The 26,974-nt window shown below is 35.2% G+C and overlaps 1 long non-coding RNA gene across 3 annotated transcripts; it reads left to right on the top strand.

Annotated features, from left to right (window-relative positions):
• The first annotated feature begins 5,827 nt into the window (after positions 1-5,827).
• On the top strand, positions 5,828-25,180 carry LOC112532981. Of its 3 annotated transcripts, XR_003076641.3 has the most exons (5): positions 5,828-5,905; positions 8,491-8,638; positions 9,608-9,714; positions 23,925-24,034; positions 24,919-25,180. It is a non-coding gene; the product is annotated as an uncharacterized LOC112532981 (long non-coding RNA). The 3 variants fall into 3 exon arrangements; XR_005840574.2 differs by lacking the exons at positions 23,925-24,034; positions 24,919-25,180 and adding an exon at positions 15,696-19,456; XR_005840573.2 differs by lacking the exons at positions 23,925-24,034; positions 24,919-25,180 and having other exon boundaries at positions 9,608-19,456.
• The last annotated feature ends 1,794 nt before the right edge of the window (positions 25,181-26,974 follow it).

The following is a 26,974-nucleotide window of genomic DNA, read 5'->3' as shown; positions in this document are numbered from 1 at the left end:
TCCTCCCAGTTTTCTATTGTCTGCAAACCTGCTAAAGTTGCACTTATTCCCACCACTCAGATCATACAGGAACAATTAGTAATTTAGCAGTACTGTATCAGTATTTGGATACACCATTTGTGACTGGCTCTGGCTGGAGTTCATGTTGTTGAGGACAAGCCTTTGATCCTGAAAGTTCAATTTTCAATCTCCCTCACTGTTCACTTATATATACTTCATCAATGTTTATATGACGATGTTGTTAGAGACATCATCAAAAGCCTTATCAGAGTCAAGATAAACAAAATTCACTGTTGTCCTCTCATCCAACACGCTGGTCATCTGGCTATGTCAGTAGAAGTCAATCAGGCTGATTAAATGTGATTTCCCTTTTGTAAATCCACACTAAGTACTCATGTACATCTTATCCTTCACATGCCTGGAAATAATTTCCAGGATAAGTTGTTCCACCATCTTCCCAAGGACTGAGGTGAAGCTAGACTGCCTGTAGTTCCTTGAGACCTCCTTCTTGTCCTTAGGTTAAAGAAGGACATTTTCTTTTCTTCCAGTCCACAGAGGCCTTTTGCTTTTGGTATAAAGCTGTAGAAGCCCATCTTGTCTTTTGATACAGGGGCACTTTTGGCTTTTTTTTCTCAGCCCCATGCCTGAACACTTGGACTATATATCTATACTTCTGCTGGTCTCTCTGCATCTACTTCCACATCTTGCATACTTCCTTTTTTTTTTTTTTTTTTTTGTCTGAGTTCAGTCAGGAGGTGCTTACTCAAATATGCATTTATCTTTCACTTTTGCTTGATTTCCTGGTCACTGGGATGAGCATTCTAAGGTTTGAAGAAAGTCATTCTTGAATATCAACCAGCTCTCCTGGACTTTTCATTTCTCTTGTGGAATGCTTCCAAACAGATCCCTGAAGAGGCCAAAATCCGATCTCCTGAACTCTAGAGCAGTGATGATGCTTATGGACCTGTTTCTCCATGCAGGATCCTAGATTCCTCCATCTCTCAGTAACAAACTTCCAGTACTGGCAACTTATTTACAGCCAATCATCCTCAGTCATGCTAAGTAGAAATGATAACTACTAAAAATCCTCTTATTTTCTTGTATCAGTATTCTGCGGTTATCCACTGCTACACTGCCCATGAGTTGAAACGTGTGCTTTTAGTATAGGGCACTGCTTTGTATGTTTTTGTGGTTAATCAATATTTTAAACTACAGAATGTGATTTCCTCTCATGGAAGATGTGATTTGCAAATGTCGCATGAAGAACAGAGTTTCTTTCTCATGTCTTTTTTTGTTTTTTTCTTTCGAAAAAATACAGCCATTTTGGGTGATGGAAATAAGAGTTTATTCTAACCTCTAACATAGTTTTTCATCAGCTATAAAAAAATTATTCAATTACTGTGGAAATAAATGTTTCTAATAAGTTTTTGAAACAATTTATTGAGGTTCTAAGTGGGAAAAGTCATAATATTATGATAGAAACGTCTTCCTTACTGAATAAATAAAAATAGAAAAAGAATATATAAATGAAAAGTAAAGTGAAATACCACATGGATCCAGGAAATCCACGTCTAGTACCATTTACAAGATAAAATTGCCCTGAAGCTATCTTTGTGCCTATTTTTGAAGAGTTTTGAATATCAGAGTGTGGAAAATGTGGAACTAAAATACACCCCATGCTTAAAGATGTATTTTTCTTATGTCCTCTGCAGAATGAAAGATTTTTAGTGACTAGTTCTCTTTCTCCTTTCCTTTTCCCTTTCCCTTTCTCTCTTCCCTTGTTTCTATTTCTTTGCCAACACTCATTAAAAGCTTTACTCTCCAGAAGAAATCATTATTATTTGTTTCATACTTTGTACTGTGCAGATATCCACCAAAGACTCCTGACCTCTGTATATACTTCACAGAAGTGTAGCAGGAAACAAATTTTTTTACTAAGACCTTGCAAGTTCAAAGTGCACAAATGCCTGTTATGCTGATAGTTGTCAATATACCTTGTAAAAATATAGGCTCTAAATCACCCACTTTGTCTTTTGGAGCAAATATCTTGAATTTCCTCAGAAAATACAGTCCTCTGTTCTGGACCTCAAGGAAAATGTGCAATACTTTTGAATAAGAATCAGATGCAAATAGATTGTAAGGAATGATTGAACTATTGATTCTTATGGACAATATCAATATCTGTATATGCAACCTAGTAAATACCGAATCTGTGTAGTCAATATAGAGGAATGTGTGGAAGGATCCATGAAACTGTTTTTCCAAGATATTGATGATAATGGCATGGGTAGGACTACACTTTTCATTTATTCTGTCATTGAGTTGAGTCACATTAATGTAAGGCTGAGTTTACAAGATGGTCAAAGGCCCATTCCTGAAATGTCCCTTTCCTAGCAAAAGGAGGTGAAAATTACCATCATTTTGTGAATTTATCCTACATAGAGTACAGCTGGGATGAAATCAGGAGTAAGGAATCCAAGCCTACAGCATTCTTTATGAAAGAGTATTTAACTCCAGGGAAAGGACACAGTTAAAGTAAATACAGAGCACAAGACTAAGACTATAAGAATTTCTCTGTTCCAAAGCAGAAGAGAACCGGAGAGGTATTTTTATTTGTCCCTCCCTGCCCTCATTGTCCCTCCCTATGCTAAATAAATGCATATGACTGAGAAAGAAAAGACTAAAAATGAAATAAAATAAATAAAAACAAGAAAAAAAAACCCACAAATAAACAGACTAGAAATAGAGCCAGAAAAAAAATAAAAATAATTTTTACACAACTTGTCCATAGAACCTATCCAATTACTGAAATCAGTAAACCTTAGCAAGCAGCATATGAGCATAGGGAGGTTTTGAGCCGCCTGGTTCACAAGGTGCCAGCTTCAAGGCATGTTTAGAATCTGGGTCTGCAATAAAAACCCTTTTCCTTTATCAGTGTGAATTATAAAAAAGTTCTATGTCAGTGCTAAGTTTAGACTCAGACCCGAATCCAGATTCAGGTAAAGAGTCTTGGCACCTCTGTATGCTGAGGAAATCTGGAAGATGGAAAGCAAAATCTGTTCCACATAGTGTTATCCAAATGCCACATAAAACTTCCACTGGAAAAATCATAAACTTATTTTTTTCCTAAATAAATTGAGATATACGTTCTTTCCAGTCATATGTTTTCTCCTAAGCAGCAGAAAACATCTGGATTATACCAGATACATAACCCTTTAGTAATGTATTCTTGATTTCTATCAAAGAAAAGAGTATCGGGAGTAAGTTAATTGGAGTCAAAGTAACATCATATGATGTACCATAGAAGATGAAATATGTAGGGGAAAGAATTTTCTTTAAACTGCAGTCTATCCAGATCATGGCCTCTCCATCTAAAGCAGCCATGTTTTCTTGTGTCTTTATATTCCATATTAGTTTCTTTCAAACTTTCCATATTCTATAAAATGTCTGCACCAAACCCTGAGATGTTCTTCCCTCTTTAAAGAACCACAATGGCTCTTTTCTTTTTTAACTGTGCCTGGCATATGTTGAAAGGTATCTTCTAAGATTTCATTTATGATAGCTCAAAAATGTATGTCTTGCTAAGACTACAAAGCAAGCTAATGGTTTTAAAAGCACAGCGATGAAAAGCCTGGCAGGGGAGTCTGCGCTAACTACATACACGGATCATGGGAGAGGGTAGAAGAGGTCATTTCTCTCTTCCTCTCTCTCTCTCTAGTTTAGATTCAGAATCAGTTCAGGTCGCATTGGTTACAGCCAATTGCACAGTGGCATTCTTTGCCATTCGTCCTTATCCAAATCCTTAATTATGGGCTACACAATCAGAGCTGGAACGAGAAGTCGCAGCCCTATATTGTTCCCTGGCAAGTGCTTAGCAAAAAGGCAGGAATCTGATACTTGGTCACAGTTTGCAAACACTGTGGCTAAACCACCTGAGAGGGTCACATTTTTACATTCTGAGACAATTTATTAGTAACGGTGCTTGTCACTTGGAAATCCCCTCACAGCTCCTTCTGCTGTGTAGGCTATCTGAAAGCGGATTTTGCTCAGCAGAGGTTTAAGTAGGAGGCAAATAAAATATGTGAATCACCCACTACAAACAATTTAAAAGAGAGCAGAGAAGCCTCATCCATTCCTTAAAAGTTGTCTGTTAAGTGTTTCAAATCCTCAGCCTAGTGACAGACCCTCAGAGTAGGAAAAAATCCTATCTGGAAGATGCTTTCATTCCTAGAACCAGATGGGCTTGATGCAAACTTGAATGATGTTTGTATACATATGTATAATCTCCTATTGACTTCAAGAGACAAAAGAGAAATCATATGTTTTTCTTGTATCACCTATATGCTAAACACCACCTATATGCAATTAACTTTACAAGCCACAGAGAAATGTAGAAACACCAGTCCAACATCAGACACCTACATCAACTTTATTTCTGCTTCATCTAAACAAAGTAATGTAACTGTAAAACAGTCAAACAAGAATACTTCAGTAAAATTCAGTTTACATTTGGACACAAGTTCTTCAAGTCCTAGGATCTCCCTCTCATTCTGTAGCATCAACTCAGTAAAAATAATCATGTTAGATTAACAGGTCTGCTGCAGATGAGGCTACTAGAGTTTTCTGAAGTCAAGGAAACATTGGCTCAGCTGAAGGTTATTCTGTTCATGAAATCATTTCCCAGAAGGGCCTTGCACTTCTGCAAAGTGTATCCAGATACACTGTGCTCAACTCATTTTTCTAAATTGTTATAAAGACCTGAAATAAATAAATTTTAACTCTCTCTAAAGAGCACACCAAAAATAAGATAAAGCCATATGTCTCATATAATTTTGGCAATATTCTTTCTCAGGAATAGTATCTCTGTAGTCATTTGTCTTTTTTTTAAATCAGGTGCTTTTTCTTTTCATGTTCTTCTGGCTACCATTCAGGAATTTATCATTTTATAACTTTTGTTTTTATAACAAGACACTGGGTATTACCATCCAGGCAATACAACATTCGCCTTTTCCATAATCAAGCTATTTAACACAGCTTTTTAAGCTCATGTCATTCCCAGAAGATTATATGGGTGACTTGAAAGCTGTGAATAAGGGAAATTAAGGTAAGGGCTGTAACACAAACAGAAAAGAAATACAAGTTCTAAGAGGTGACAGAATTTCAAAGTGCATTTTGAAAGAAAATGTTATCAGAAATTTTGACTGTATATTAAATTTCAGAGTAGAATAAAAAATCAATCTTTAAATGAAAAAGATAAAAAGAGAGAAGTACAAAGAACAGATATGATACTTATTTTCTCCAAATATTAGTGGAAAAAAAAATAGTTCTGGAAAAAAAAATATTGTGGCAGCAGGAAGAGAGTAAAAATTTGTGTGCTGTAGTGAGCTTCCTTTTTGCTCATAAGCAGCAAGGTTAATCTCTCCTACACGTAAACATAATTTGACATAGCATTGACTTAATGACAGACATAATTCTAATTGGAGAAAGGAGTTTGCATGCTGCTCTTTAGAATATTTTTCTCTTTGTTCTCAGTGCCAAAATGGATGAATTCTTAGTGTTAAATATCCCTCATGCCACACAGTATTTTTGAATTGACTATTGCAACAAAACCTTTAACATACATTACAGAGTTTAATCTTTGTCCCCGAAAACTAATGGGAATTTTTGCCATTGATATGAATTGGAATTCAGTTTGCTACAAAAGAGGAGATCACTTGAAAAAAGTAATATGTATTTGATTTGGACTGTGACCAGTTACACAATCCAGAATCCTTTATGATGTATACAGCTGAGAACATAGTACTTCACAAGGAACTCTGCTTGATTCGAGTGTGCAGTCAGACAACACGCAGAAAACCAGAGGTTCCTGGTGACTGAACTTTTGTGTATGGAAAGAACTGCAATGGTGATTAGAAAACAAATTTTGACCCCTATATTAGTTGAAGGAAGGAAGGAAGGAAGGAAGGAAGGAAGGAAGGAAGGAAGGAAGGAAGGAAGGAAGGAAGGAAGGAAGGAAGGAAGGAAGGAAAGAGAGAGAGAGAGAGAGAGAGAGGAAGATGATAAACATTATTTAGAAATTATTATGATATTATTATTATTATTATTATTATTATTATGAAATTATGATAAACATTATTTAGAAATAGAAAATTCTATTTCTAAATTTAAATAAATAAACTCATATATTCAATGTCTGTAATATTATAAAGTTGTTTATATGTGAATAAAGTAATGCCTACAGCATTTTTAAACACTCCAGTCCCAAGACTATATTTAAACACTAGAAAGAAAACTTTCTGCTTGTAGAGTATTAATATATTAAAAGTTACAAAGAGATTGAAAATGACACTTTTTCTCATTTATTATCTCACAGTTCCTTCCAGATTCAGTTAGTGCAGACTGTATGAAAATTTATATTTTTACAAGAAGTGAAACTTAGCATTGAACTTGAATAATTTTTTCCTTTATTGTTCATGTAATGGATGCTAAGTAGGAAGCACATATTGAGTAAAGTAGCTACTTGCTGATATGGTACTAAAAATTTGTCTGTCTAAATAAGAAAACTGTCAAAAAAAGATAAATTGACATATATTTCATAGACATTATTTTGTTCATTGCCATACTTTGAACTAAACCTCACAGACTTCTAATTCAAATAACAGGGTAAACTATCCTCTTTTCATTTCCTGATCACAGTCATAATAGCTGGTCATTGCTTAAAACTCATTTATCATTCTGTACTCTTCAGTGCCTGAGAAGTTCTGTACATAGTATGAGATATTCCACTGCAAAGAGAAATAAGGGCTCTTATATAATAAAACATACTCAAACATTAATATTTGCATATAATCCAGGAAATACAAGTAATAACATGTAATGTGGAGTATCACTTAAACCTAAATTGATTTTATTAAGGGAAACAAAATTCTGTGATACCAACATAGGTCACAATCCACACTATGTAATTTCTCTACCAGTCTGAGAGAGAATTTCTCTTACATTATACTGCCACTAGTGCTTCAAATGTTCAGTGAATTATTAGAAATGCTCTCCATTTGTTTTATTCTTAAGACATCAATTAGAACATCTCATATACTGTAAGTACATTTCCCATATACACCAGACTATGCCAGACATAAACGTTATTTGGAGACTATATACTAATCTAAACACATATGGAACTTCCATTTCCACTATTCCATGCTAATATAGTACCTACCCTTAAAGAGACATGTCTCCAGCTTCTCCAAATGGGTTCAGCCACAAACAGTCAGACTCATTTCCATGTCATAGCATGTGTTTTTCATGGTACAACAAAAGGCACCTACTTATTTTTAATTTTTTTTTTAGAAGAATGATTAGAATAAATGCAGTAGTAGATATGATAGTGATTTGTAAGTGAATATGCCGCACTTCAGCACAATAAATGAAAAGCAATTCTGTTCTACTCTGAATGTTGCTATTACATTTTTCATATTTCATTTACTTAGAAGTTTTGTGGCTGTGACAACTGATATAACACAACCTGTGTTCCTTTTCCATATATCTGGTAAATATTTGGTTTATAAAGTAAATTAATTTGTGTATATGACACTTCAAGAGCACGTTTGATTACAGTGAAGGTTTTTATACTATATATATATATATATATTAATATAAGCCTAAATTTTATTGTGGTACAACAAAGAATATCTAGAATAACTTTTCCAGCATTAAATATGATATGCAGGATTTTCAGAACTGTGATTTGAGCAGATCTGGACAGTGTCCTTCAATAAAGAAACTTCATTCGGAGTGATGGTGTGTGTTTCATTACAGAATGTTGCATTACAGCTTGACATCATTAATGTCAAACTGTAATGTAACATTCTACTACCTAGAAAAAAAAAGTGTTTTTTTTGGGGGGGTACTGTTTTATAAGTTACTTTATTCTCTTATCACCATATTTCCTTCCTCTTATTTATCCCTCCATTTATCATTATTCCTTCCTACCAGAAAGGCAAGAATCAAGTAAGGGGGGTGGATCAGCACAAAGAAACTTTTCAAGCCAGTTACATGATGGGAAACACCATTCAGAATTAAAATTCTATGTTAGTTTAGAATATTAATCATATATGTAATATTAATACATTATACATTTTGTTGCTACTGAAAGGAAACTGAAAGACAAAGTAGCTTCAAGATCAAACATCACCATCAAAGAGACTGAGCTGTCTTTCCTTTTAATTGAAGTCACATTCAGATAAGATGTATTACAAATTCCTTCTGCTATAGGTGATGCATTTATATAATGACAGCAGACAGGTTCAGAGCATCAACTGCTGCAGTAGGAAGCATGTTCCAGTGTATGACCATCCTCATAGTATAGAAATTTTTCCTGATAGCCAATCTGATCTTCCTACAGAATAGTTTTGTGCTGTTCCCTCACATTCTATCATTGGTTACCAAGGAAAAGAGACTGACATATCTGTCTCCATTTTCTCTCCTCAGGAAGTTGTAGACAGCAGTGAGGCCATGTTTTAGCCTCTTTTGTTCTCCAAACTAGAAAATCCAAGTGTACTCAGCCTGTCCTCACAGGACATGAACAGCTGTTTTAATATAACATTTTACATTCAAAGTTCATCTTGTATCTCAGGAGGTAAATATACATTTAGATGTAGAGTTTTGTAAGGTTTTGCAACAGGAGTGACAACAGCTCATATATGTGAGCTTCCTGAAATTCCCAGGTTTCCAAATTATATGTATATATCCAGTATTCCGAAGAACTGATTTTGTTAAATTTCCCTTCCATTTTCTTTCCCATCTAAATATATCACCAAAATCACATAGGTGCACTGTATTAACTGCTACGGTGTTCTTCCTGCTTATGTGGTGACTGCTACGATTACATTTAGTCTGGTTTGTCAGCTGTCTGGGGTAGAGTAATAGGGCTATTCTATATTTAAACAATGTCGTAATGGAGGTATTCTGTTGTGGTCAACTGGTAACACTGTGATTCTGAAAAAAAATGCTCTTATTAAAAAAAAAAAATCACTTAAGCATCTGCTTAACTTCAGTTGTAATAAAATAATATACTTCAGTTAACTGGCAATGTTCTTGAGAGCTTTCTAGACAAAAATATGTGAATTTCCTCATTGTATTGATGTGTATTAGCATCCTATTTTTTTAAAATGTTGTTAGGTTTAAAATACCTAGAGTACAAGCCTTAAGGCAGATCTTTCATTAGTCAGAAGATACAGGAACATTTGGAAGGTAATTAGCCAAACTGTTTATAACAACCAGGTCTACAGGAAAGCTTAGACTCATAAACTATTTATACTAAGAAGTTACTGAATTCTCAGATTGTAATGATTAATGTAATTATTTGTAAACAGGATGGATGATCACACGCTTATGAAAATAGAGCAATATAAGCTTATTTGTCTTTTTCTTTTCTAACATAATTTGCTCAAAAAGTAATATTCATAAGTTTGAGGATCTGAGCATAGCAAATGTTTGCAAAAGTCAGCTTCTCTAGCATCTTTCTCCTTCTATCTGCTCATGAAGTGATCATGAAATTCACATGCTTTCCTTAATTCAAAAATATTCACAATTTTTTATTTTTTAGCCCCCAGAAAATAAAATGTGGTCTGCAGTTCACTTATGAACAGTTCAGTTTGAAGATCTTCAGTTCACCACGTGATATTGTTTCTGTTCCAGATGATTTATGGGATGGTATGTACCTAACAAATGTAGCATGAAATATGAACACTATGAATCTTGTATATGACTGGAAATAACTTCTTGGTAAATATGAGAATTCTTGAAATTCAGGGAAGATTGCAACTGACTTTTGGACTGCTAAAGTCAAACAAGAGGATGAATCATTCCCTTTAAAGTGCTCAACTCCCTTGTTTTTGCATACATGGGAAAACAGATTGCTTACTTTGTACACATTTTGGTACAAACAACATTTTGAGCAAGCAAACACCGGTCTATCTTCCTGTAGGTAATTGGAGTCAGCAAGCTGCCAATGTCATCTCAAAGTTCTCCAAAGCTCTGCACTGTTTCTCCTGTGAGAGCCCATTTAGAGACACTAATCAGCCTCTGTCAGTAGCAAGCCAAATGAGAGAAAACACACTATATGCATAGAACAGAGGGGAAAAAAAAATAGAGTGAAAGTGGAAAATATTGTTAATAAGAAATAATACACCACAGGGCACTGAGAGCAGATTTTATTCTTTTTAAAATTGACCCACAGCCCACATATGCTAGTGGGATTCTTTGTTTTAGTTTTAATGTATTTGGGTTGAAATCCTTGGAGGAAAATCTAGAAAGAGACAATTCTATGGAAGAAGGGGAGAACAACCTACTAACCATAGAGAGTAAAGACATTTGAGTCACCTGCTTTTCCCCAGACTTACTTAGATCATGAGGCTACAACTTTATGTAGACAACATAGTACAGTATAGACACTAATGAGCTACGTGAGTGCTGTAACTGTGAAACATGGCAACAGCACCAGGCTGTTACATGAGTCAGTCAGCATTATATCAGACTGCCACTCTTCTGCTTTCAGAATCATGATACTTGCTCCATGCAAACACTGTTATGTCATATAGGCATACAACTTGTCTGCTAATCTCAGACACTTCCAGACCAGGATAAATGTATCTTTCAGTGACAAAGAAAGATAAAAAAGGAGAACAAGTTTACAGCTGGTTTGGTAACCTTACTTCAACAAGATATGATTGGGCACACAATTCAGTGGGAGTCAAAGAGAAGTTCATTTCTCTTATCAGATTTCACTTTCAGGCTCAGAAGGGGAAAGGAAGATTTCAGTAGAGAACTTCAAACAGATTTGACATATATCTCCAAATTCTTGAGATGAATCTATTTGCAGCTGTTTCAGGTACTAAAATAGAGGCATGAATCAGGGTATATTTGGAAGAGTGGATATACTTGGTAATAGATTCTAAATAGAGGCCATAGAGGTTATCAGAGGTTAATCACAAGGAAGATTTAGATTAAGGCTATCAAATAAAAAAATATGCTTTGTAGGCTGACCTTGCAATAGTATAGAAAGAATTAAATGCATTTAAAAAAATATATAAAATCTTTCCAACAGAATCTGACCATTTAGCGTTTAAGTTTAATATCAATGTACATAAAGGTTGTTTTATAGACAGGCTGTTACATTTTGTCATTTCAAACTCATTAAAGAATGGACTTTTGTCAAAATGGCAAAAATGATGATAACAAAAAAAATGCACAATCCATTCACTGACAGAAAAATGGGCAGTACACATATGTATCAATTAAAGGCTTCATATGTTTAAAAATTGATAGAATAAAATAACATACTTGATTAATATCAAAACACAAAGGAAAAGTGTATTTGATGTCTAGACGAAGATAACAGGTTTGGGCCAGAAAAATGGTATACAGTAGTACAGGGTATTGTTCTTTGATAAAATGCATAAATGATGCACCTTCTCATACCTTCTCATAAATTTGGATTTATTTCTTCCCTTCAATCCAAATCCCATGATATTTCTGAGAAAACTGTGTATTTTCTTTCATCTTGCTATGTCTTAGCAGTCAAAGGTATAAGTGACTTCATCAACAAACTAAATGCAATTCAGAATATATCAATCTGCAATAACTTTTCCAATTGATCTGACAAAGCAGAACTTTAGTTTTAAGAGAGCCTAAGGATCTAAAGAGAGCTGTAGTTGAATCCGCCATCATTCTGTGTCTGTTTGCCTTGCCTCAGTTTCAGAGAGATTTAAAATTCGGAGATTTATTTAAATTTTGCAACTCAGATGCCAACTGTTAATTCTCACTGTGTTCTTTCATTATTATTCTTTTACTGTGTCATCCTTCTTTGTCGATGCTGTGTTCTACAATTCTGCGGTAGCTTAAGACAATCCATTGACTATTAATGAAATTAGCTCTTTAGTATGTGCTTGTATTACTCGTTTCTGCAATAGTTAAAATCAAAGCACAGGCACTGTAGGCCAAATGTAGAAGATTCTCAGTGTTGTTAGCAAGGCTATTACCTGTTTTCTCAAGAAGATACCTTGACAAATGAGGAGTTCATCTGTCAGTGACCAGCAGTAACACTGCCTTTTGTAACTTGCTTGAACTCAGAACAAGAGGTCACTCATCACTCTCTCTGACCATTTGTGCAAAGCAAATAAGAAGCATGATTTCGGAAGTAAATCTTTAGCAACTGTCACATATTTCCCTTCTTCTGTTGATGTTAGCAAAGGAACATGTATAGATACTTTATCATGCTAAGCTAACATGATCACCAAGCTGTGACTATATAATGATTTATTAGGGATAGAGAATATTCAGACAACTTTATTATACTTTTTTTCCCACCATTGGGTGGAGTTGGATATTAAAGTGATTAGTTTGAGCATAAGAATGACAGAATTTATCCCTATACAAATTAATTTTCAAATGCTTATAGGTAAATGTAGATTTGTATGGGGGAGAAAGCAGAGCACTCCTACATTTTGTTTTACTGTGATTTGACACTTGTCATAATAAAGCTTATTTATATAGTTAAAATTATCCATAAAACCCTTCTTGCTCTTTTCTACAAATGTCATGTATTTGTATCTCAACTCCCCACAGAAATACTTCCTAACTGAGACCTGTCTATACATATTTAGAATATTAAAGTCCCTGCTTAAGAGTTTAATGGTAAAGTTAAGTGCTGTAAATGAGTGCCACTTAATTGACTTCCATGTATACTTCCTCATACAAGATCTCTCCTGGTATACCAGGGTAGAATTTGTCCCAGTGGATGTATGCTGCAATATAAATTCTTGGATATTTAAATAAGTGCTGTGGGATGATGTAATCTAAGATACACCATAAATTCAATAAATTACACTTACCACATACACTATATAGAAGAGAAGCAATTATTTTTAAAAAGATACCAATAGATTTATCAGAAAAGCAGGCATGTGTGAGTGGACAGGACTTCAAGCACTAAAAATAGCAAACCTCTGACCAAAGGTATAAAAGCCTTATATCTTGTTCAAAATTTTATTGAGATCTATCTTTAAAGGAAGAATTCTTTTCTGCTATTGCTGTCACTGGATAAAACATTACCTTTTTAGAGGTTAGAAAAAATGTTTTCTGGGCTGGTTCTACATTAGGCCTATATCAAAATTCAGAGGCTAATCAGACAGTTTTTTCAGCTTTTAGTGTATGCTCTCAAAAGATTTTGAATTTTATGTACCATACGTAGCGCTAAGAAACCACAGTGCTGGAATTTGTTTAATGTTTCAATGAGCTTTGTTAAAAATCCCCAAACCTACAAGCCTCACACTTTAGAATTAATTTTAAATACAGCCTCCTAAAGCTATGCAGGCTCCATGTAATTTTCAGAGCTCACTTATTTCATCCATGATTTAAGATGCCTTGTTTTGATTTAAGAAAAATAAAATAAGTTTGAAGACCTCTCCTCCCTGGAAATCATATTTTCCATGGAGTGAAATTTACCATATTAAATCCATCTACACATTCAGACTTTTGAATCCAATTGAATATTCAAGATTTATTTTGTGACAGAATAATAGAAACAGAGGAAAGGTAAACATTACTAAGGAAAGACAATCATTTTCTGACTAATACTTGGAATGACGTTCACACATGAGAATAGACTACTTGCAGGGCAAAGATAGGAATGGCTTTATGAATTTGAAAGGATAGAGTGTTTGTTGTTTTTGTTGTTTTGTTTTGTTTTGTTTTTAATGGAGCCCATTTGTGTATCCCTTTAAGTGGGTTCTCAACTAATAAGCGTTTTCCAGTTCAAAGTACAAAAAGCTTTTGTTTGTGTGGTCAATAATTTTAGCTTGTTTTTGTTTTGATTGCAATAGTCTTGAAAAAAAATGATTCAAAGATTTTTTCCATTATTTTCTTTTTTGTCCTTTTTTTTTTTTTTTAACCTAAATGTCTCTTATTTGTACGCTTATCCTTCTCACACAACATCTTTAAAAATCTTAAGACTGTTTGGATAGTTGTTTGTTGAAAAAACATCCTGTTTTTAATTTTTATTTCATTACCAGAAATGTTATTTCATAACTACTTGTGAATTTTTGGAAACAGCCTAGGTGTTGAATTTTGAGAATAGTCCTGATTCCTCCAAATACCCAAAGCTAGTCACTTGGCTGCCATTGAAAAATCAATCTTTCACTAGGTTTTAATTGCCCAAATAATTTTAAAGATGCATAGTTTTGTCTTTGTTTATTATTATAGCCTCCAAAGTCAAATGTATGCAGTTCTCACTGATGTTAGAGTAGCTGTGTGCTGAAATGGCAGATGTTTTACGTATGTAAACATTCATTATGGTATATTTTTCTCTCTAATGATTTATGAAATCTACTTTCAGAATCTTAATCCTCTTGAACTAGAGACATATTTTGTTCCTTTTCTGAAGCAGTGTGAATATATTAGGCAAGATATCAGAACAAGTCTGTAAAGTGTTATGGAGAAGGAAAGAAGAAACTGACGCAAGGCAATAACTGCATACATCAAATTTATTCGCTGAAGAAAAGATGAAATGACCATCAGAACAATTTCTCTGTTGAACTTCCTTAACAGCCAAAAAACATGATTTCAGGCAAACGATGTGGAAGAGCTATCAGCATAGAACAGGACAGAGGCAATCATGGTTTTCAGAAATAGAACAGTCAGATTATTCATGTTCAGTGTAAAATTATGATTAATATCTTAATATTGCATAAAATGAGGACATCTTTATGATAGAGGGAGTGACTCATGGTGATTTTTGTTTGCTTCCTTAATCTATCCATTTATGCTGATTCATCCTACTTTTTGAATCTAACCCTTCAAATTTTACGGGTATCATTACAGGAAATGTTATGGGAAACATTTTGTTAATTAGAATGAAAAATGAACTTCAAAGTCCAAATTCAGGTAGAAAAAAATAATGATCATTGCTAAGGAATCTAGAATCATTTAGTATAAGCAGAAAACAAAAAATAAGCAATGTAGTATATATACCTAACTATTACCACACATAGCATAGTATTACATCAACAGTCCTGTTAAAGATTCATTAGTGTTTCATCACCAGTAGTTGACATGCCATGTTGAAGTTGCATGAATGTCAATGGTAAGATGAAATGGATATACCATGAGGTGAATATGTCTTTTATTCTTATCCAGAAACTAGAACCAATTAGTTTTAAATTGAGTAGAACTACTTTACAAATACCTATTTAACAGAATTTTCTTTTCCTTCTAATTAATTCCAAGCCCTGCAAGCTGAATAAGATAAAAGTAAAAGTAAAAACCGTGGTTTTGCTAGCTGTCTGTAGGTTCCATTTCTTTGTTTCTGGGTCTGATTCTGACTCTACTGTAGTTGCTTTTACAACAAAACCAGATAAAAGAGTTCAAGGCAATCACTGAAAACTACTAAAAGCCAGCAACCTCTAAAAATATAGATGCTTCCCTAATCTGTGTTTTCCTGAACAATTAATTAATATAGGCCACATTACATGCCATACCAACAGAGGAACAGGAAGCATTCAGAACTGTATTTGTACTGTTAAATGTCAGGGAAAGCATTTCCTTATGTGGAAGAATGTAACCTCTATATCCTTCCTATTCTGTCATATATGTATCTCCTCCCTTTAACAACAGAAATTAGTTTTCCCCTGTTTCAGAATAGCACGGTACTGCTCCCTATGATCATTTCTGAAGTGGCGGCAATTTGCAAAATAGGCCTGCTAAGAAGTCAGGAGGAAAAAGCCAGAACAGTTGATCCAAAATGACCAAAGGACTATTCCACACCATATGACATCATTCTGGGCAATAAAAGCTGTGTTAAAGAAGCTGTGTTAAAGAAGGAGGAAGAGGAGCGCATTTGGAGTGATGACATTTGACTCCCCAAGAAAATAAAGTGTTACGTGTGGTGAGCCCTACTCTCCCAGAAGTGGCTGAACACCAGCCTGTCAATGGAAGTAATAAATTATTTCTTTTTTTCTTGCTTTGCTTATGTATGTGGATTTTGCTTTAGTAAACTTCTCTAGTAAACTTCTCTTGTCTATCCCAGCTGGGGAGAATGAGTGAACAGTTGTGCTGAGCTGCCTGCTGGATGTAAAACACAACAAGAAAAGCTTTCTAGCACTGTATCTAGACATCTTTGCTAGGAGATATGAGCATAAAATCTACTTGATATGTTTCATGCAAAACAACAGTATTAATCTTGAGTGAGATCACAAGGCATGTGCGGGACCACCAGGGGATCAGGCCTAGCCAGCATGGATTCACAAAAGGCAGGTCCTGCCTGACCAACATAATCTCCCTCTATGATCAAGTGACTCACTTCCTTGTGAGTCACTTGGTGGATGTAGTCTGCCTAAACTTCAATAAAACCTTTGACGCTGTCTCTGAGAGTGTTCCTTTGGAGAAGCTGTCAGCCTGTGGTTTGGAAAGCTACATTCTTTGCCTTATAAAGAACTGGATGGAGGGCTGGGTCGAGAGAGTGATGGTGAATGGAATTAAAGCCAGTTGGTGACCGGTGACAAGTGGTGTTCCCCAGGAGATGGTATTGAGGCCTGTCTTGTCATCTTTATTGATGACATGGATGAAGGGATTGAGTTTACCCTCAGTAAGTTTGCAGATGACACCAAGTTGGGAAGAAGTGTCAATCTGCCTGGGTTAGGAAGGCTCTTCAAAGGAATCTGGGCAGGCTGGATCACTGGGCTCAGGCCAGTCGGATGAAGTTCAACAAGATCAAGTTCTGGGTCCTTCACTTTGGCCACATTTACCCCAGGCAAAGTTACAGGTTTGGGGCAGAGTGGCTGGAAGCCTGTGTGGAAGAAATGGATCTGGGGATGTTGGTCGATGCTTAGCTAAACATGAGCCTGCAGTGTGACCAGGTAGCTAAGAAGGTCAATGGCATCCTGACTTGTATCAGAAATAGTGTTGCCAGAAGGAGGGGGGAGGTGATCATCCCTCTGTACTCAGTTCTGGTGAGGTCACACCTTGAGTATGGAGTTCAGTTTTGGGCTCCTCACTACGTGAAAGACATCAAGACCCCAGATTGTGTCCAGGGAAGGGCAAGGAAGTTGGTGAGGTGTCTAGGGCACAAGTCTTATGGAGACCTGCTGAGGGAACTTGGATTGTTTTGTTTGGACAAAAGGAAAAATTTCTTCTCCTAGAGTGGTCAGGCACTGGAACAGGCTGCACAGGGAAGTGTTTGAGTCACTGTCCCTGGAGGTGTTCAAGAAATGTTTGGATGTGGTACTAAGAGAAATTGTTTACTGGGGAAATATTGGTGGTAGGTGAACAGCTGGACTGGATGATCTTGGAGAACTTTTTCAACCTTGTTGATTCTATGACTCTATGAAATTACAACCAATTACCAGCAAATAAGACAAGAGTAAATTCTTTGCTTTTCCACATTTAGAAATTTCCAATAGTTTTAAATACTTCAAAGAACGATAAGCTGTACAATATATCATGAAAGTTATCATATGTAAGTTAAGTGGAAAGCAAATTATTATTGGTGAGCAGTATACCCGATAGCCTGTATTTTGTGCCTTCCCACATCCTATCCTTGAATGTCTGGTTAAACTGGAATATACAGCGTGTGGATGGCAAGCTGGACATGAGCCAGTACTGTGTACTCACAGCCCAGAATGCCAACACTATCCTTGGCTGCATGAAAAGAAGCATGGCCAGCAGGTCAAGGGATCCTGCCCCTCTGCTCTGTGCTGGTGAGACCTCTCCTGAGTACTGCATCCAGATGGGGAGTCCTCTTTACAGATGAGACATGGACCTGCTGGAGCGCATCCAGAGGAGGGCCACAAAAGTGATCCAATGAATGGAACATCTCTCCTATGAGAACAGGCTGAGACAGCTGGGGCTGCTCAGCCTAGAGAGGAAAAGACTCCAAAAAAAAATCTGATAGCATCCTTTCAGTATCTAAAGGGGGGCTGTAAGAAAGAAGGGTACAGACTTGTTAGCAGGGTCGGTGGTGATAGAACTAGGGGAAATGATTTCCAACTTAAAGAGTGTAGATGCAGGTTGGATATAAGAAAAAGTCTTTGACAGTGAGGGTGGTGAGGCACTGGAACAGTTTGCCCAGAGATGTGGTGGATACCTCATCCCTGGAGACATTCAAAGTCAGGCTGGACGGGGCTCTGTGCACCTGATCTAACTATAGGCATCTCTGTTCAATGCAGAGGAGCTGGACCAGATGACCTTTAAACGTCCCTTCCAACTCTGAAGATTCTCTGTTCTCTGATTCTAAATGCACGTTTCCTCCAATTAGACATATTTTTTTCATTAGAATTGATTAATCTGTTCTTTAAAATGGAGATGTTTTTTAAGATGTGCTTTCCTCACATGTTAATCTTTTTTCAACTTTAAAAATGTATGCATAATTTGCAGCAAGCATGCAGATCAGTATTTTTATAAATGAATTTCTTAATATAGTGAAATAATGCCATTATTTTTTCAACATATACGTGTATTTTGATGCATAAGTGCTCACAAATTCCCAATTCCATTTTTTTATTTCATGTCAGCCCTTTTATATTCAAACAGCTATTGGAACAGATGCATAAATCAGGCATTTATGCATGAAGAAATATGACTTTCTATTTTGCAAACAAGCAGAAATAGTTCAAAACAATAGGGAAAAACCACAATGACTGTGTAAATAATGTAAACACCTCCTGGGAAAAGGATAAAAATTCATTTAAAGATTCTAGGTTATGATCTTCATAATAACCAATCCATTTAACTCTTGCCAACTCAAATATTATATGCTCTTTACAATTCAGGTGGGGAAAATCAATTAGTTTCCTAATGTTTATGCTTCATAACAGTTGCAGAATTTCAACAATGCTTCCGCACTTCTAATCTCTCCATCAGTTCAACCTCCAGTCCAATGAACATTCAGCTGCAAAGACAAAAGTTGGATCAGCAGGGATTTGAGAAGAAATCTCCTACCTCAGCATTACTGTTATTCAGAGTAATCGAGGCTATTCTCTTTGTAAAAAATTTCTTTGACAGCACTGACTAGCTTGAACTCTCTGAGTTCCTTGTGTGCATATAATTAAGCTTCTGTTTTGCCCTTTTTTAAAAAAAAAAAATGTCTTTGTGACAATGGATAACAATGCTCTTCTCTGATACACCCATCAGAAGAGAAAAATATCTCTTTTAAGGTTTGATTGACCCCTAATAAAAGAACAGTTATGTTTTGGGTAATTGTAAGCTATACATGAAATGAAGAGCTATGCACCAGATACTGCGTATCAGAACACCTCTGAAATTAGAGTAACTTCATGAATTTCTAATTGTTTGTTATGTAAACTCTCCAAGAAAATGTGTTGGTTGTATTCATCTAAGAAAGAACATTAAGTGAATTAGTAGCTTCAATATACACAAAAACATTAAAAATAATAAATAATAAGATTTTATTTGTTTTTATTTTAGCAATTTGAAAGAACACCAAAGGAATTAGTATCTCAAGATATAACAATAACTTTCAGTTTACTGAATTTTAAAGAAAATAAAATCATTTTGTTTGCTTGTGAATTAAGCACAGTATTTCTTCTGTGTTTTATTTAACATAAAATGTACATAATTTAAAATTGGTATATTGGTTTAAGCTACGTTTTATTAGAGAGATATTTATGCATCCTATATGTATATTTTGATTTCATCATGTTTGCTAAAAGTATGATGACTTCCTGAAAAGCTCACAGGTCAAAACTCTTCATTTTTCTATTAAATAAATTTTCCAGTTACCATATTTTAAAGAGTTTTTGCATATGTCCCAGATAAACAAAATGTTCAGAAGAAACCTCATTCCTATGGGTAGCTCTAAGTAGGTCTTCCTATCAGTAGGAATCTGGATCTGGAATATTGGATCTGGTATATTAGTGTAGGTGCTGAAATAAAAATTTTGTACGTTAAGCTTCTTTCTTCTTTCCTTTTTTCCTCTCCTCTGCTTTCCTTCACCTTTTCCTTCCTTTTTTTTTTCTCTTTTCTTATCCTTTCTTCTCTTTTACTTTCCTTTTTTTTTTCTTTTTTCTTTTCTCTTTTCTCTTTATTCTACTCTCTTTCTCTTTCCTTTTTGTATATTAGTATAGGTGTATGTCAGTATATACCATGTGTATATATATTAGTATACGTGTATACACCAGGTATATTAGCAAACCTGGTATATTAGTACAAGTGCCAACATAAACATTTCCTACATTGACCTTGTTTTCTTTTTTATCTCTTTTATTTTGTCTTTTCTCTTTTCTCTAGCTCCCAGGTGCATTTCTGTTTTGTTGGGCTCAGTCTTTTATATAAATCAGGATTTATATCCATGACATGAAAAGAAGAAGAGTTTAGTTTTATATTTTAATCTCTTCCAATTTAAATACCTAAGGATATATTTTTTTATTATTTTTTTAACATTTCTATTGTAAGAAGTCCTACAGTGCACCAGGTGTATTAGGCAACAAGCTGAAAATTGAATGTAGTATTATTTTCCATAAATTGAAAATTTAAATCAGGGAACTCAGTGTCACAGAGCATGACAATGGAAGTAGAAAAGTCCAAATGAACTAGAGGACACTTCCACGGAAGCAAAGTGTTTCAAGGGCTGCCAGCTACAAGGATGCACCTGCAGTCCAGGAAGTTCCTCTGCCATGAGGAGAAGAAAAGGGAGGTGCTAACAGAGTAAGACTTTATTCTCACATTCTTTTTCAAAGTATCTTCAGCTGACCACAGGTGCAGCCGGAACATTGGCACAGGTCCCACCTCTGCTCTGACCTAAATGACCGCCCTCTAGTTTTCACCTTATATGTTGATGTTAAAGGCAAAAGAACAAAGTCTCTACTCAGGCAATACATAACATGGTTGTGTTAGTGTCTAAGAAGAGAGACAGAACAGTTGGAAAATAATTTACTGAAATCATGGGAACAATTAATTCAAATAGAGCAACAGTTACGATTGTGAAGGGGGTGTGAGTTAATAACACCTGTGAACACCATCATAAACTGATCAGGAGGGATGAGGTATCCATTTTTTAAACAATACTTGTGTGTACTATAGTGACTAGTGCTGAATCAACATTTAACCAAATCTAGTAACAGGACTGTGTTTTCTTATACATACTGCTAAAAGATGTAATATTACTTCCTGTAGCTATGGAGACCTTTGCTCTCGTTAGTGCTGCTATTCCATTTGACTGTAACCCTGAATAATCTTTAAAGAATGTTTTTAGTCATGCGCCCTTCACCTTCTGGTGATTTCATCCAGATACAATTTCCACAGGCATTACTGAGTTAGAGAGAATAAAAGAAAGGACCATCTGAATAAAATAAAATGTCACCATTAAATTGGCTTTTGTAGCTTAAGGTATAATGTAATGATATTTTCCCAACAGCTGCTTTGAGTTGAATTTGAAGTTTTGAAAACCCTTTGCATCTGATTCAAGTAATAAAATGCAGGTTGTGTTACTTCCTCCTTCTGTGTCATATACGATAAGCAAAATGTTGATACTTTACATGCAACTGGTGGTCATTAGGAATTTTTACTGTATGTTAACATTATTTGCTGACCGCAGCACTTGATAAATCGGTCACAAAATGAAAAAATTGTTAAAAAATATAGCAGTGAATGGTCATTATTTTGGAATTAAACTAGTATTTTTTTCTGATTTCTGTTGTTTATAAAATATCACCTGTAACTTAATGTTTATATTTTCATTACTTTAAATTTTTTCAACTCATTTGGAATAAAACAAGTGCACATTTCTACATATCTTCATGTTTCACCTTTCTTCCCAGAGATTTTAAATGTTTTACAAGCTGAAGTACAAACTAGACAAAGGGATCACTTCACCAAGCACTGAAGTACAGCCATCCCTGAGGTGAAATGTAGCAACTACTATTCAGTAAATACAACCAATATGTAAGAATTTAAGGCAGAGAAGGAAAAAAAAACACATATATTATATACTTATGAAATATATTATCCGAGTTGAAATAAACACCTGTGGTTGAAGTAACATGCCATACAGTCTCAGTGAAGTTCACTTCTTAGTGTATCTAAAATACAGCTCTTCTTCCTTCAACCTGCTATTCCTTGCTATTAATGATACTAAGGTAGTGGGGTGGGAAATATTATACAAACATTGATTATTTTATAAATGATAAAGATAGACAAAGAATGTAAAGCAGAACCTGAAGTCCAGTATGACATGAAGACAGACCTGTCTTGTTTGCACTGTCCAACTTTCCCAGTCATACTCTTTCTCAGTATGACCAACATACCTGATCTAAAAGGAAGATTTTAATCATCTTGTTCAGCTGCTGCTGCAAAAACTTAATCACAATCATTTTATGGTATAAAAAGAAGCAAAAGGATACCAACAGAAGGACTTCAAGAAGCAGAGCTAGGAAATTAGATGTTTTCAGAAGGTAAAGCAAGATCTCTTACATATGATGGTATACAGCAACAGGAAAACAGGAAAATACTGTCTAGTAAAGTCAAAGAGAATCAGAAAGAGACTAAAAAAGCTGTCTACAGAAAGATGAGTGTCTGAACAGATGAACCAGGACACCTTTAAAAGAACAGCAATGTAGATCCTAAAAAAGCCAAAAAGAAAGTTTAAGAAGGTGCACGAGACAGAGTGCAAGGGAACGAAAGAAAAAGTGAAATGCAATGAAAAATAAAATATAAATCCCAATTGCATTTTCTTAGGTTAGTGCTGACCCAAGCTGATGAAATGACAAACACAAAGCATCCTTGATTTCATGCAGAACAGATTATCTGTGGAAGTTATTTTTCACTTGCATTTTGTTATCTGGCTTTCCCTGGAGGACATGACAGATTAATGCCAGTTCAGTTCCTTATAAATACACTGATGCATTTCCAGCACTGTCAGTTCTTTGCTCCAGAAGGAATGCCAAAGCATGAGGCAATCACATTACAGAAATTGGCATTTACTGTGACTGAGCTATCTTCATCTTTGAAACATCAGAAAGAGACACAAGATGTAAAAAGTGATATACTAGCACCCCTAAAGGAGTATGGCTGTGGCTTTCATTAGGCATTAATACCTACTGGATAATTGGTTACACTAAAAAAAACTGCAAGATCTTCAGTGAGAGAACATAAGATCTAGGAAATTAAAAAATGTGAAAATACAAGCACATATCAGTGCTTTTCAGAAAATTTGAGCTCAGATTTGAAAATTTTGTATAAATTTTTCCCCCTAGTTTTGTTTGATCTGTGTTCATTATTTTTATGTTATTTTGTATCCAAAGTAAAAAAGTGAAATAGTCTAAATATGTTTAGTGTGCATAAAAAACACTCAAAGAAAATAGTTCTCATCTCAGTGACATTTGAAGCTACACATCCTTCAGAATTATGGAAATTTTACTAGACTTTCAAAACAACATAACACTACATCTCATATTGTTCCAAACTAGATATATTAAAGAGTTCATGAATATAGCCAAATATTCATATCTTTAATGAAATATCATTAAAAAAAAGTTTTTTTTTATTTTTCAATAAAAGTTTAGAAATAAAAGTAATTATACTTAGAAAACTATCATTGTATAATTAAAAGTATCAGTGAAATGGTAGAATTAGCATGAGAACCCACTGTAATTGTTTTCACTCATTTTAATCACAAGTCACACACATATCTGGCTGATGATCAGTCTTTCAAACAACTCCCCCTGAAAAAATATGTAATCTAGCAACAGGTCTTATGTGATTGTACAGATTTTGACCAGATTAGAGTTAATTTTTTTCTTAATAGTTTGTATGGTGTTGTTTTGGATTTGTGATGAAAAACAGTGTTGATAGCACACCAGTGTTTTAACTGTTGCTGGACTGTGACTTCTCTGTTTCTCATACTGCTTCACCAGTGAGGGGCTGGTAGTGCTCAAGGAGCTGGAAGGGAAACAGCCAGGACAGCTGATCCAAATTGACCAAAGGAATATTACACACAATATGACATCATGCTTGGCAATAAAAGGTGGGTAAGATTTTTCTAGGGGAGCTGTTGCTTGGGGGCTGGATGGGGATAGGTTTGTTGATGGTGATTGTTTTGGCATCACTGATTTTTTTTGTTTGTTTGTTTATTTTTGTTTTTGTCTTATTTTTTCTTCTTGTTAAGCTTTTTCTCAACTCACAAGTGTTGTCACATGTTTTGTCCTTATTCTATTGCACATCCTACTAGGGCAGAGGGAGTGAGAGGCTGTGTGGGGCTTAGCTGCCTTCTGGGGTTCACCCGGAATGGGGACATAAATATTTCTACCGATCAATGGGAGTTTTCTAATATTTGAGCATCACTGATGTTGATTATACTCATCATGCACAGAAAAATATAAAATCACCTTCCTCCTCATGATTGGATTTTTTCATAATCTTCATTTTAGTACAAGTATTCATCATTATACATTATAATTGCCAAGTAGGCATTATCCTGCAGTTAGCTGATTGTATCCTGTTAAACATTTGCACTGTTTCCAGGTCCTGATGTAATATTCCACCATCATAAAAGAGCGTAAATTACAACATATTTATTTATCTTTATAAAGGTTTTGTACTTTTTCACTAAAAGAAACACAATAGAAACAAAGTAACCTTTTTTCTCTGCAAGAAGAGACCTGTTTCTCTTGCAAACAGTCCACAACACAGCTTAGCACCATGAGCAAACATGCTGAGGATATATATTCCAATCCTGCATCCAGACCATTGATAAAAATACTGAATGAGAATGGCCCTAGAATTAAGTGGGGGACACCATTAGTGGTTAGCCACCAGCCAGATGTAGACCCATTCAGTACAACCCTTTGAGTTGTCCTTCAGTTTGCCGAAAGGATACTGTGAGGCGTGATATATATTTTTTATTTGTAGATGCTCTCTTCCCCCTGACTTTCTACTCTTATAAATGAGTGGACAAACTACGTTATTGCCAATGAAGCTCAGAAAATCCTTTCTTGTCTATGAACACATTGTGCAAGGAGTATCTGACATCACTCCACCTGACTGAAAGTTTATGTTCAAAGAGCCTGATGCAAACCCACTGAAGTCCATAGAACAGCTATTTTTATTGATTTTCAGGGAGTTTTGGACCAAATCTAAAAGGTAAGAACCCAGATGTTTATTTTCAAAGGAAAAAAGTGCAAGGAAGTACCCTGTGAACTTCCAGTGTCTTCTTTTCAGCATCTATATAAGGAAATCAGACAAGCTAACAGCAAAGTTTCTTATTCCTTTCTATTAACACAGGCATATATTTATCTTGATGAATCTGATTCAATCATTTCTATAATCTCCTTGATTTATTGTCTTACCCTGAGATACACTTCCAGCAACAACAAGAAAGTAGCTGTGAATCACTGAAGAATGGCACACCTTATCTGACTTTAAACTTCTCAGCTGTGTCACTGATCCTTGGCTGGTCTCAGGGTGGCTTACCACTGCACCCTCTATCATGTGCTTGGATGTGGGAATTAAGTGCTATTACATGATCATAACTTGACAGACTGACCACAGTTTAGCAATTCACCACTAATAATTATTATCTCCGTTTCGTTATTCTTGGCAATCATGCATTCTGTTTTCTCTAGACTCTCTTTGAAATTATCAATTGCAAATTTAGTAACTGCCTATTCAAAGTTACACACTCTTTGCTGACACAACAAATCTGTTAGATGAGCTGCCTTTTTAAAATGTCACAAAGATGTATATTTTAAATTTAGTAAATAAAATGGAAGAGCATATGCGTAATAAATGTTCCAAAAGATGATTCCTAGCATATTTCATATTTCCATTTCAAAAGTATGTATATTTGATGTCCAGATTCCCGTTCCAGTTCCAGAAAGACTGATATAATAGAGAGGCAAGACCAGCTGCGATGCTAATATATATATATATATATTTCTGTATTTACAACATGGTGTATGGCCACACTTGAAATTATGAGGACAAAACAAAATACTGAAAAGTGGTTCACAAAGTTGGCACTACACATTCTATGCAAGCTGAGGGGGCTGTGAGTAATGACACAGATTCCAGCATTTTGTAACAGTGAAGTGATTAACTCCATCATAATAACAACATTCTCTTAATGCATCTTTCAGGGGTATAATTATATCTAGTATCACTAGAGTGCCAGCTGAGCACTTATTATTCCTGGTAGCACGTGCTATGCTACACAGACAATACGCACAAGATCTGTACACATGAGATCTGGATACATACCATCCCCTGCATCTCTGTGTTCCATTTGTATGGGAAAGGCACATGCTAAATGAAGGGCTGTGCTAAACCTTAAACAGTTCCAGGATCTGGAAACAGGGAGATCAAGGCTGTGCTATAGAACAGATTTACTCTGCTGCAGAATGAAAGAGTTTTTCTCCCACCATTCTTCATATGTTGTACAGAGACTGAGAAAGTTGTTAGTTTTTCTTATTCCATTGTGCCAATTTTATGGTAATGCTCACTTTTGGAAATCTTGCAGAGAAATGCTGTGAGATTAAACCTTAAACATTTTCATATGTTTTATATATATTATATATTTATATATATATATTAGAGAGAGGGAGAGAAGAAAAGAATAAAAAAACAGCAAAAAAAAAAAAAAAACCAAAAAACAAAACAAAACAAAAAAAACAATCCTCTACAAAACAAATCTACCCAAGGATCAAATTAGCCAACAAATCCAGCTGGGTTGCCTGATCCTCCACTGTGTAAATGCTCACAGTCCTACTGAAGGTAATAGCAACTCTTTGTGTCAGCTGGGGATCTAGCCCATGAGGCCATAAAGCAAACAAGGTAAAAAAATCCCATCAACCTAGACATAATACATATAATTTAGGCTACCTCCAAGGGCTCCTGAGCTAATAAAATCTGAATTGAGTGCAAGGACATAATTAGCTCTATTTGTGTCATATTTAATTTTATCAGTGAT

This window comes from Gallus gallus, chromosome 1 (assembly GCF_016699485.2).
Source record: "Gallus gallus isolate bGalGal1 chromosome 1, bGalGal1.mat.broiler.GRCg7b, whole genome shotgun sequence".
Classification (NCBI taxonomy): domain Eukaryota; kingdom Metazoa; phylum Chordata; class Aves; order Galliformes; family Phasianidae; genus Gallus; species Gallus gallus.
The sequence above is the reverse complement of the archived record's forward strand: the minus strand, read 5'-3'. Positions and strand labels throughout refer to the sequence as shown.